Source organism: Corvus cornix, chromosome Z, assembly GCF_000738735.6.
Source record: "Corvus cornix cornix isolate S_Up_H32 chromosome Z, ASM73873v5, whole genome shotgun sequence".
NCBI lineage: Eukaryota > Metazoa > Chordata > Aves > Passeriformes > Corvidae > Corvus > Corvus cornix.
In genome coordinates this window covers 73,285,643-73,298,112 of record NC_046357.1, presented here as the reverse complement: position 1 = coordinate 73,298,112, position 12,470 = coordinate 73,285,643, and the positions used below count along the sequence as shown (strand labels likewise).

The window sequence follows — 12,470 nt, the reverse complement described above, 5'->3', positions numbered from 1 at the left end:
TATGAAAATGTTATCACAATGAGACAGCTGCCCAGGTTGGTTCTCTGCTCTCATGTGAGTCCCTTCCCCCGACTTGCAGCTTTTCCCACAACTGCTTTCGAGGGTCCACTCTTGAAGGTTTTTGGGGTACAATTATAAGGTTGAGCCGCTCAGAAACAAAAGTTCTCTTCACCCATCTCTGGGAGCATTTCATCTCTAAGAACAGAGGCCCTTCTCCTTCCCTGGGAGCAAAGGGTCTTCCTCATCTTCATCTCTAGGACTATCTCTGGAAGCATCTCTAGGAACTGAGGTCTTCTCCTTTTCCATTTGGAGCAAAAGTCCTCATTGCTTCCATCTCTCCCTGTTCAAACTTCTCATGAAATTACAGCTGCGTCAGCATCTGCCTATCTCAGCGCAGGTGCTTTTGCTCTCAAGTACAAGTTGAACGCTCCACCTCCCATGCCTTCATGAAATTACAACGGGTGCTCTGATACATCATAGCTTTCCAACAGAATTTCAGCTTTAAGCATCTCCTCTTTCTCTTCCCTCAGGTTTTCAGCTCTTCACAGCACTAAAAGGGTTAATGTCACCCAGGCCTTGCAGCTGGAATGTCACTTATCGCTGTTGCTCACATGATCTTTTGCCAGACAGCAGGGCAGCTTCAGCTGAATCTTGGCCACACTGGAGAGGGGGAGCGCGTCTGCACATAGCAGGGCCCTGGGGGGTTCCGCGGGTGGACCAGGGCCCATCGGCTCCAGGATGGCCGTGGCCCAGCCTGGCCTGGCCCAAGCAGGGCCTGGTCTGGGCGCTCTGGCCCCTGCATGGGCCCCGCAGCCACCTGTCCCAGCACTGGAAACGAGACAGAGACTCTGCCTCAGGGTTTTCTATTCTTAAGTGTGGATCACAGAGGCGGTCACAACTTTAAGTGGCTTAAAGAATTGTCCATATTCAAACCGGCTGCTGATAGGTTCTATCAGGTCCCAGAGGAAGCTGTAAGCACCCCGTTGCAAGAACATCACTTCCGGGACTATGCTTGCTAACCCATGACAAGGAGTGACTGTGAAGGTTTGAGATCACAGTTTCAGACTGACATGCCTCACATCCCACACTTGTGCATTAGGCTTTAATTTGCTCTTTTGGACATGGTCCTAATGACTATTCATTTATATCGTGGTCCAATATATTCTCTGAAAGTAGTGCCTTCATTTTCTTAAGCTAATTTATGAATGGCATGATATGCTATGATAGACTGCAATTAGATATTGCATTACATTGGCAATTGCACATTTGTATTAAGGTCAGAATGTTTTAAAGTTAACTTCAATTCCTGGTCAAATTTTAGCATCTCTATCTGAATAAAGACGAACACACACCCAAATTGACAAATGTTACATCACTTTATGAAATAGAAGCCATAAGACACTTATTGGAAAAAAAACCCCTCCCTTAAACTCCATATTTCACCTAATAAATTCAGCTGCAGGTATTCTTCCTTTAAATGCATCATATTAGAGAGGTTAAATAAGAGTTGTGTCACATTACGGAGCTCTGGTATATAAGTATTGAAGTGTGAGGGTTTTTTCAGAAAGAAATCTTTTTCTTCAACTCTTTAATTTATGCAGCAGAATGAGCCAGGATGATACACAGCCCAGAAAAAGAGGAAGAATTTAATGCTGCTTTCTCAGTGCAACATAAAGTCATATTTCCATATTTGCTGTCAGTACTTGAAACTCGTTACTGGAATGAAAATCAGACTGCCTCCTGCAAAGACAAAAATTGTAGGTATTACAGGCAGAAAATGAAATAAATAGGTTATTTTCTATTTCTATGATGGTGGTCCCATATCAATCACATACTAGTTTGGAGATCATGTGAAATAACAGAAATTGTTTTCCTAATATATAGTATTTGATTTTTCCCTAGATATATTTCAAGGCATTCAGTAAATGTTATATTTCCAGGTCAATATTAGTAAATTTAAAAAAAATACCCACATAGGACAACAGAAGGCAAAATCAGGATCAGCATTTGAAATTATGAACATATTTAATTATCAATTTATTAAGTGATTCTTACATAGGAAAAAAAAAAAGCCAGACAGGCAAGGTTATTCTGCTTCACAAGGATTAAGATATATCTTTCTTTCCCAAGCCAGAAGAAAATTTTCAAGATTCACAAAATAAAAAAAGAGACTAGAAAGGCAGATAATGTGCTGAGCTCCTTCGGAGTTCAGGGTCATTTTAGGAGTCACTTCAATACATGGTGCCACAGCAGAATCCACAGGCCCCTCTATCCCATTTGCAGAGAAGGGGCAAAAAATATCAGTGTTCCATCTAAGGAGCCACCTACACTGATCATTTAAAAATTCAGAGTACTTGGGAAGGGTATTTGATCATGTGAGTATCAAAAAAAAACATACCAAAGCAAGGTTAATGCAAGTACATCCCTCCTTTTGCAGCCTGTGTTAATTTCTCATCCCTTTGAAAAATGGCAGGTTAAGAGGACAAATGCTGACAAAGGCACTCAGAAAGTTTTACCCATGTCCAGAAAAACACTCAGCTGGAAAAAGCCTAAAGATTGCCGGAATGGTGCCTGAAAAAAAAGTTTATCTGAGGCAAACATAAAGTCTTTTCAAGGTGGCTTAAAAGTTGACCACAAGAGATTACAATTATCCAAGTATTACACCTAGCACAGAGGAAAATAGGCTTTCAGGAAGGACCTCGTGAGTTGTCACCTTGAGGAAGTTCAGCCCCAGCTTTCTGATTAATATATCTGTAGTTCAGCCAATGCACAGGCCTTTGATAAATCTGATTATTACTGTATCAAATAAATGGCTCATTTATCAGTTGTTTTTGTAGCTTGGCTGAGCTCACACGCATGCCCATGGAAGATAATCACAGACAGAGCTTGCAACAAAACAAATTGGTTTGCTCTTGCTGGCGTAGTAATTAGGGGAAGTTGGGGGGAGGAAGACCAAGGGTTCAGAGTGTAAGTAGTACTGAGTGATCCACAAAGGAAAAACAGAACCGAAATTGTCCTGACTGAAGAGCATTACTCACGTTAAAAGCTTTCAACTGAGCAAAAATTAATTTCTTGACAAGCACTCAGAAAAAGCTAAAATATGTATAAAAGCCTGGCTATTTCCTGGCCAATTACCAAAAAGTAGAAGTAACATTTTCGTTTTTCAGATCAGATTTGTAGGCATTTTGTACTGGTATCCAGCATGAAGCAAATGTCCCAGCTGTGAGTGTAGCTGACATTTGAGTGTATGTGTACAAAGAAATGCCAAAATATAGCCTCTTAATTGCGCTGCCATGGATTTTGTATTGTGTTTCCACACTACTTTCTAGTCTTTTTCATCCATGATGTATAAACAACTAAGCACCACAAAAGCTGACTGAATTGGGAAACTTCAGCTAAAGCCAAACAAGAGGAGGTGAAACAAGAACCCCAGGACAGAGCAGCAAAATCAAATGGGATGAGAAATGGCTGCAGGCTGGGTGCCAGTAGTTACCCTTCACTGATTTTGAAATAAAACCTCTTACCTTGCCTCAGCTGAGGCCGATTTCCACTGTTTTTCTGCTGTCTATAATCATTTTTTAAATTTTCTACTGTATCAAACCATTTTCCATGCCAGGAGGTTTGGGAGAGCCCACAGGCCGCTCTGTCTCCAACAGAATCTTGTTTTTATAGGATCCAGTCCTCATTCCTCCTTACTTTTCACTCTAGCAAAATATTTCATCAAACTGTGTTCATTCAACTGGACATCTCAAATTCTTCTACCAGCAACCCACTCACTTTGTTATCTATTACAGCACATGTAGAAAAATTACCAGCAAAGATCTGGAGCTGTGTTCAGCTTTTTGGTACTTCCACAATACAGAAAAAGTAATTCTTGCTCAGAAAAGGTGCAAGCAGAAAAATGGCAAAATGTTTTGCTTTTTCTACAGAGACTCCCTTTCTTCATTCCCTTCCCATCACTGAGCTCAGATCATCATATTGACTATCAGTTTTCTTCTTAACATTTGAAAAAAAAAAAAACACAAAAACCCCTCAATAACCATTATAATTACTATTATTATTATCATTATTATTTATACTTTTCATACTCACACTTGCTTTATAATTGATTCTTTCTACAGATCTTTGTGACTGATAAACATTGCCACCTAATACCACCTTTTGTACACTTTTTACTGCCTTCACAGTAAACTGCTAAAAGATTTCATTATATATGGAGTTTCTTTCTTTAAAAGTAAAACCCTACATTTTAGGTCATAGTTCTTAGGCACAACATATCTAAAATTTCAACAGTCATTGAAATCATGAACACAACTGGGAAATTTACCAATCAGCCTCTGGTCTCTTCATCTGTCTTTCTCTAACTGTATAAAAGGGTGGTGCACAGAGTCCTAAGTGATGTAGTGCAGCATGGTGCAATGGTGTGAGGCAATTCAGAGATCCAGAGTAAACTTCTGAAGTTTGTCCAGCCCATCCTCTGGCCCAAAGCAAATAACTCACAGTAAAATTGTTCCTGTACTGAATAAAGAGATGCAGTATTCCAAGGTGAGTTCTGTTACAACTGCATTTTAACAAAGAGCTCTGTGTTCCTTCTCTGATCACTTCACCCTCCCTCTGTTTCAGTTTCCCTTGCCATCTGTTGACTGCAAATTTCTGAAATAATCTTCCTCTCCTTCAGAACTTAAAAAGAAAGGAGTAAAGACTGAAGGAAGCTTGCAAAAACAAACAGAAATTCTTGTCTGCTCCTTAAAGGTGAACAACTTGGAAGAAATGTTTGTTTAGACGCTGTGCTAATACATTCCTTTGTGTCAGGAAGAGGTGTAAAGCAGCACAGCACACACCCCTGCAGCAGACAGTGGGCACACATATTTGTGTTCAGAAACACGTGTGTGTCAGTGCTGCACCTTCTGGCAGTTACACACGGCCCAAAGGCAGTGAGATATCATGGTATCAAGGAGATACAGGGCATTAGATGTAAATCTAATAAATAATGTGACTTGAAAATTGTGAAACCTAACAGCCAAAAAGCAACATGACAGAGCTGACAAGCCCAGCACAGAAAGCAGCTTGTTTTGAACATGACTCATGAAGAAATAATCTTTCACTCTCTGCCTGAATTTTCCCCTTCCTCACCTACACAATTCTGGAAATCATAGTGTGGTTAAGCATTTAACTGTACAGGCACTTTAGCAGTGTTGGGAAATGAAGACAAATTGCAGGCACTGGCAGCTCTTTTGTCCATTAACGGGGCCTGTAATGGAGAATGTTCAGCTTTAATTGCACCGGCATGAGTACAGAGCAGCAGTCAGCCCCAAAACCAGGAGATGTTCTCGATGCACACTGCCAGCAATAAGTAAATAACATATCTGTGGGATAAAAAAATCTCATTTAGGGAATACTAATCACCAGCTGTGCGTTTACAGGTAGTGAAAGCCCTCTGAAATAATAGGCAATCGCAGTGTGTTGCCAGGTATGGAATAAAAAAGGTATAAAAGCTACTTGGTTCAGCTTTTATTTGGTACATTTTCTTTTCTTTTTTTTTTTTACTCTTTTTTTTCCTGAACTACTGAATGAAAGAATTGAGGAATTAAGCACTGAACTCTTTGGGAGGTCATAAACCAGCATTTTCTTTTTTTTTCTGAAGTGTGCTGTGTCTTACTTCCTTGACCTCTTCCAAAAACCCACAAGATCCAGCAAATTAGCTGGTGCCACTCTTGTCTTACTCCTATAGTTTATCATAGTATAGATCTTTCTCCTTTTTTTTATTTATTTTTTCCTCTTTTTTTGCTATTCCTTGGCTTTTTAAGAGTTTGGATGGCATTATAAGACAAAACAAGAAATATTACCCTTTGGAGTGATTTCAGTATGTATGTGAGCAATGAAAACATTACATTTTCCTTCACTTTTCCACAATATATGCACTACTTGGGCTTTATTGTCTCCGTGCAGGCTCAAACTGATCAGCAGCTTTATAGAATTTACCAATAATTGTCATGGTATTGTGCAATATTGCCACTTTTTTCATTGGCTATACATGCAGTATAAAAATCCTGTTATGTGAATTAAGTGACAAAATAACAATCCTGTAATCCTGGGGTAGTTTTTTATTTGACAGATTAAACATTTTAAGGTAGGTTTAATTAATATTTATCTATCTATCTGTCTATCTATTTTCCCCCAGAATTTTCAGATTGTCGCTGAGGTTAGTACCTACTCCCTTCTCTAAAATTATCAACAACTTGGGAAAATTGGAAAGTTCTCTGGTGTGATCTGAGTGATAAGACAACTCTCTTACCCTCTGACCTGAAGAAATTTGGAACAAACTACATTTGGAGTGGACTGTCGGTTTCAGAAGGACATTTTGTTAAGTCCTAGTGTACATACAGCTGTTTTAAGAGGTGTATAAGTGGTTTTAAGTAGTTAGAATCTGTGTTAATAGCTACCAAGACAATTTTTTTTTTTTTTATATGTATGGATGCTGGCAAAATGCACAGGGAACACATGAGGTGATTCATGAATGGCTGCACCAGTGATTGCCTCTACTGTGAGGTACTCCCCATCTTAAATCCTCAAGATAAGCTTATTTTAGCAGTATTTCATCATGAATAAAGTAGATTGACGTGGCAGAAAGCAATGATTTCACAAATTAAGTATAACTTAGATATTAGCTGACAGTTTATTTTCCTTTTCTCTAATATTTTTTTCTAGAGAAAATGACTTTCAATTATATTTGTTATTATATTTCTAAAGAAAAATAAATTTCTGCACTATGCATTACAATTGAAACAAAATTTTAGAAACATTTTTCCTTCCTACATTAAAAGACATGAAGATTTAGCTCTTTGATCTTCAAATATTCTCCCTTCAAAATAACTCGGTAAATTATATCTCTTGTTCTGCTAAAATTCATCATCCTGCAATTACTTCTTCTCCACAGAAGCTGTTTGTAGGTCTCTGACACTAGGCTGCCTGTGACACACTGCAAAACCAATTTTACATATTCTTTGTATTTCATACCTTTCCATCCAGTGTTAACGAATGGGTTCCAGAAGAGCAAGGTAATTAGGCTGTGTAGGTGCATGTTCAAAGGTGACAAAGGTTCAGTGCTGTTTATTAAGGCATGAATCCACAAAAGAGTTAAGGAAGGCACAGAATGAGGTGTCTAAATTAAAGGGGAAAAAAAGGTCAGTAAGTTCCTAAAGGCTTTTTTTGGCTCTGCATTAACTGTTATTTCTTTTTGGTGTATGGGACTGCCTTTAGACCTGATGAAAAACGCAAGGACCTGGTGGTAGACTGGCAGGGGTTTAAAGGCCCTTTTTGGGAGATTGATCACAGAAAAAGTCTGAGATATGTTGGCTGGCAGAATGCCATTCCCATGGTTTTCTAAAAGCTTTTTTAAGAGGTTGGGAAGAAGGGGGTTCAGCTTTCAGCCTCTGCTCTGCTGGAGCCTTGGGCAGCACCACAGGATGCTCCTGTTGGAGATGGTCAGAGCTGGGGCAGGATTAAATGGTGAGAGGGGCTGGGATATTTGTACACCCTTCTCCTCACCTGGTTTGTAATATTAGCAAGCTAAAACTTACTTCTCTGTCACTTCTTTTGCTTTTGGGCTCAATAAAAGCTTTTTATGTTTTTTACACGTAACGTATAAACTTCTTTCAAGCTAAAATTTCACTGAGTCCAGGATTCTCACTGCCAGGTTTATCCACAAGTTTCTTTATGATTTACCAACCCAAATCCACCTGTTTTCCACTTGAGCTGAGATTCCTGGTGGTGGTGTCCTGCAGACACACCAAGGGAAAGCAACTACTAAAGAGCAGAAAATATTCTGTGAATTTACATACCAATAAAGTTACATTTGCTCATTCCATTGCTTTTGGAACTGCAAACTGAATTCTGATATCATCTTTAAGACTCATAGCACCTCTATAACAGTTTGTTGTCTATATTATTTCTTTACCAGAAGAAGTATTGTCTCTATATTTTTCTGAGACAACACTTCAGCCTCTTAACGTACAGAATACCCATTAATTCCAGCACATCCACAAAAAGGGTTAATACTCAGCATTTTCTGGAAAAGGTTGACATTATAATAACACACACCAAACAAAGAGTGATAATTAGAGTCTGGAAAACTGTTTATGGAAATAATTTTTCCACTTAAATGGGCTGCAATAATGAAAGTGTGCACATGCTGTAGCATGCTTTGTATAATGTGGACATAAAGGTGGAGTACTTTCTTTAAAAAATAACTTTGGAAGATTTTTGCTAAACAAAATCCATCCATAGAATGGACAGTAAAGGCAGAGCACTGAGTGAGAAAGAGTTTATGAGTATTTAAAAATTTTCTTGATGTTATTATTAATTGTCAATTCTTTTAAGCACTTATTTTTGAGCTCTGTGTAGCACCATGTTGACAGCCTACCCTGGTATTCCCACTGCAGTCCTTAAAGAAAACGATGCTGACCTTCAAAGGAGAAAATAAACTGCTTCTTTCTGATATCCTCAGATCACAGGAAATGGTAGAAACTCAAATTAGCCTTAAAAAAATTGTTCCTGGCTCTCAGGTAAAATGAAATTGTGTGGTATTATCATGGAGCACAGACTGTGCAAAAAGTCTGTGCAAGGAAAAAGAAAAAAAGAGACTTTGCAATGGCTTGTTCTCATCACTTCAGCAAATTAGTCCTGACTATTGTAAAATGAGAGGTGTCTTAATCCTAACAGCTTCTTCCCTCACACATAAAGATAAAGCAGATTCCCATTTCTTAGAGAAAATCACAAGTTTTTCCATTAAGTAGATGGTTTTGTCATATCTGATTGCATCCAAGCAGGAGTTCTGTGCAGACACCTCTCCAGGTCCCCAGTTAGGCACCACTCTGTTTTCTGAGAGCAGCAAAAGTGACACTTTGTTGATTGAATCACCCCATCGCTAGAAAATATGGGGTTTTTTTGGTAAAGAAGTACGGGCAGTAACTATAAATTGGCTGGATCAGAGTACGCAAAACCCAAGCAAAACTGCTAAAACCTCCCAGGACACAGAAAGGATGCATTAGAAGCTCAAGCCTTTTATATTTATTTTACCTATATTATCATGATGTTTATTTGTTATTCTACATTTGCAAAGGACTTTGAAATAGCTGAAAATGATAATATTTGGAGGCCAAAATACACAGACACTTAGGATCACTTTGTGATCTCTGGAGGTTTTCTTGTGCTTTTACCTGTGAGAGACTGAAATATTAATGGTTAATGACTCAAATAATCAGCCCTTTGCCAAAGCAGAAGGTGCTTTGCTGAGGTCAGGTTTGCATCCCCCAGCTGAAGGGCAGGAGGGGAATTTTTGGGTGTGTGATGATGAAACTTCTGATCTGCATAGGAACAGCCCAGGGGCTGGGGGATGAGCACCCACCACCACCAGAATGACCACAACAAACCTGGGGTTTGAGCCTGATAAGGGAAAAAGGCAACAAGAAACAGATCCTCCAAGGTGGGATAATGCTTTTTTTCATGCCAGTGTCCTCCTGATGAACCTCAGGTGTAAAACTCCCCCTCAGGGGAAGCATCAGGACATTTACAGAGAGGGCTGAAGGCTTTCTTCCCTTCTTATGGGGCAGAACTGGTCCAACTGCAGTCCTGTGAGAGGCAGAGTGATGTCTTAGAAGGTGTCATAAAGCATCAAAGCTCCCCACTTTGACCACAGGACATCAAAATTGCAACAATCAAGTCTCACTGCTGGATCCAAGTGTGGTGAGATCTTTCCACTATCTACATACTCCTATACAGATGTATATACTCCACTATACTCCTGTCATTCCTCTCCTTTTATATTTTCTTAAGTGATATCTTTATACTTTTGTGTTGCTGTATTTCTACAGTTAATAACTAAAGTGGCTACAGAACTTCCTTTCCATTGCAAACAAATTGTTCTAAAATAAACTGCTGTATCCGTCTATCTGTCTATCATCTATCTATCTATCTATCTATCTATCTATCTATCTATCTATCTATCTATCTATCTATCTATCTTTCTACACCAGTCATTCCATGTCATTTCACTCTAATCCAGCCCAAGGGTTCTGTTAACCAGAACCTCATTTACCCCACCCTCTGGCGTGGGTTGCAACAACCTTCTCCCACTGTTTAGGGAGAATTGCTCAGCAGAAACATTCAAAATTTTGGTGCTTTGGAGGTGGAAAAGCCTTTTTCATGAGATTGTGTCCAAAAGCTTTTGTTAATCTAGTCATGGATTGTATAGTAGTTCTCTTCTCTGTGATCACAGTCATATCGCCTCTATTTGCTCTATTTTATTGTGGGCAACATGATGGGGTTTTAATCATTTTTATCCCATAGACTGACCACTGGACATCCTTGCTACCTGCCCTCAAAACCCTTCAAATGAAGATAGAGGTGTCTGACTTCACCTTATGACACTTTGAAGTGGCTCCTCCACTTTTGTCTTTAATTTCTCTCACTTAGCTGAACTCATGAGGGGGTCTAGGGAGAAAAGAAAAAAGAAAGAACATTACTAAAATCCATAAGCAGAAAAAATCCTTGCACTGATTCTCCTTTTGCAGATCCTTCGTGTATTCTGACCTCTTGGCCACTGAAGCAACTGCTCACCTCTATGGTCCTGTGTTCTAATGTCCATAAAAAAACCACAAAACAAACAAAAAGAAATCCAAAACAAAGCAACAACAGCAACAACAAAAACAACAACAAAAACAACAACAACAACAACAACAAAAAAAAGCACCAAAACAACAACAACAAAAAAACCCAACAAAAACAAAGAAACATAAACAAAGAAACAAAAATAAACCCCGCACCAAACTGTCAGGAATTCAAACACTCCGTTTTATTGCTTGGATGCTACAAGTTGGAAATACCTCAGGCTGCAAACGGGTTTATTGATGTGAAAAGCATTCTATTTTACCTGCAACTCACTGCAGGCACAAATGGTGGCAGCGAGTCCTCATAGCAGGCAGGAATATTTCAGATAAGGGGTCATTTAAATGTTATTTCTTTGCACTGTTAAAGAGCTGTCTTTCTCTCTCTCTCTCTTTTTTTTTTTTCCTTTTTTTTTTTTTTTTTTTATTTTGGTTAATCACTTTTTATTCTTACCTGGAAGGCTGGATTCAATAAGAAAGACTTTAAAAAGCAAACTACATAACTACATGCACTTTCAAAAATTACATGGCAAGGGAAAAAGAGCTGTGCTTCCAAAGAAAGGTAAGTATTATTAGAGCTGTCAAGAGGAAATAATAATGCAACTGCTATTACGCTGGTATTGTAAGTAATATTCTATTCTTAACAATTATGTCTGATAACAGATGTTTTGCATATCAGCATCATTATTGTTGCCTTTCTAGAGAAATTTGAGATTAAGAAAAATATTAATTTATTTTTTCCCAGGTTTAGTCTTTGTTGAAGAATCACATGTATCTCTGATAATTATTCATTTCCACTATCTTTTTATGGGTGAAATTCATTCTAGTGGGACCCTATTTCTAAATAAAGAAATTTTGTCTTCATAATGAAGTGATGCCACTGCAGAGTCTGATCATCTGCAAATAAAGGCTGTGAATGCTCACTGGCAGAGATTCTGCATTAAAAGGTGGTTTAAAAATATTTTCTTGCTTATGTTTGTCCTTTTAAGTTAAAAGAAAAAAAACAACAACAAAATATTAAGGATTCCACGCTGTAGGACACAGAATAAATTGCATTATGCTTAAAGAAAAAAGTTAATCTCTGACAATGAAGGCCTTGAGAGAAAATCAGATATTTGTGTGTGAATTCTGCTATCAGAGGCTTAAATCATACTTGCAATGAATTGATGCCTCCCACCTTTATTTACCATTTCCTGAAAGTATAGAAAACTCTCCAGATCCTTTAGGCTAATGTTCCTTCCCACTTCAAATTACTCACATGAGCTACCATTTATTTGGAGAATATCAAATTAAAAATCCAATAAATACGGTTTTACAAGATAAAGTCCAAACATGGTTTTTTTCAATATGCAGTTTTCACATGAAGAAAAAATAAGAATCACCAAAAATAAAAAGTATTCAAATGTTATATGCACTTGAATATGATGGTATATAATTAATTAGGGTCCCCAGATTGAAGTCATGAGAACAGTAGTGCAAGCTTATGTATTTCTGCAGATGTACATGATAAATATCCTGTAAATTAATTACTTTAATCTTTCATTGTTGCTATTGTGCCAAATGGAAAGTTTTCCTTCTGAGAAGAAATTTTCTTTTCCATCATAAATAAACTTATACTGCATGAAGAGCAAAAGTTTAATAATTTCTATTTAGATATTATACTGCATTAAATAAATAATAAAAATACTTTCAAAATTTAAAAGAAAAGGGGGGGAACTATATCATTCAATATTGTTTCATTTTAAGGTAAATTTTAAGAACTCAAAATTCTTTTACAAATCATTTCATTTCTTGATTTGTCTTTAG

General features: G+C 37.9%; 1 long non-coding RNA gene across 1 annotated transcript; it reads right to left on the bottom strand.

Annotated features, from left to right (window-relative positions):
- Positions 1-981: 981 nt before the first annotated feature.
- LOC109146026 lies at positions 982-10,496 on the bottom strand. Its single transcript, XR_002047788.3, has 4 exons — positions 10,419-10,496; positions 9,432-9,630; positions 7,018-7,162; positions 982-1,740 (listed from the first exon to the last, which is right to left on the bottom strand). It is a non-coding gene; the product is annotated as an uncharacterized LOC109146026 (long non-coding RNA).
- Positions 10,497-12,470: the final 1,974 nt, after the last annotated feature.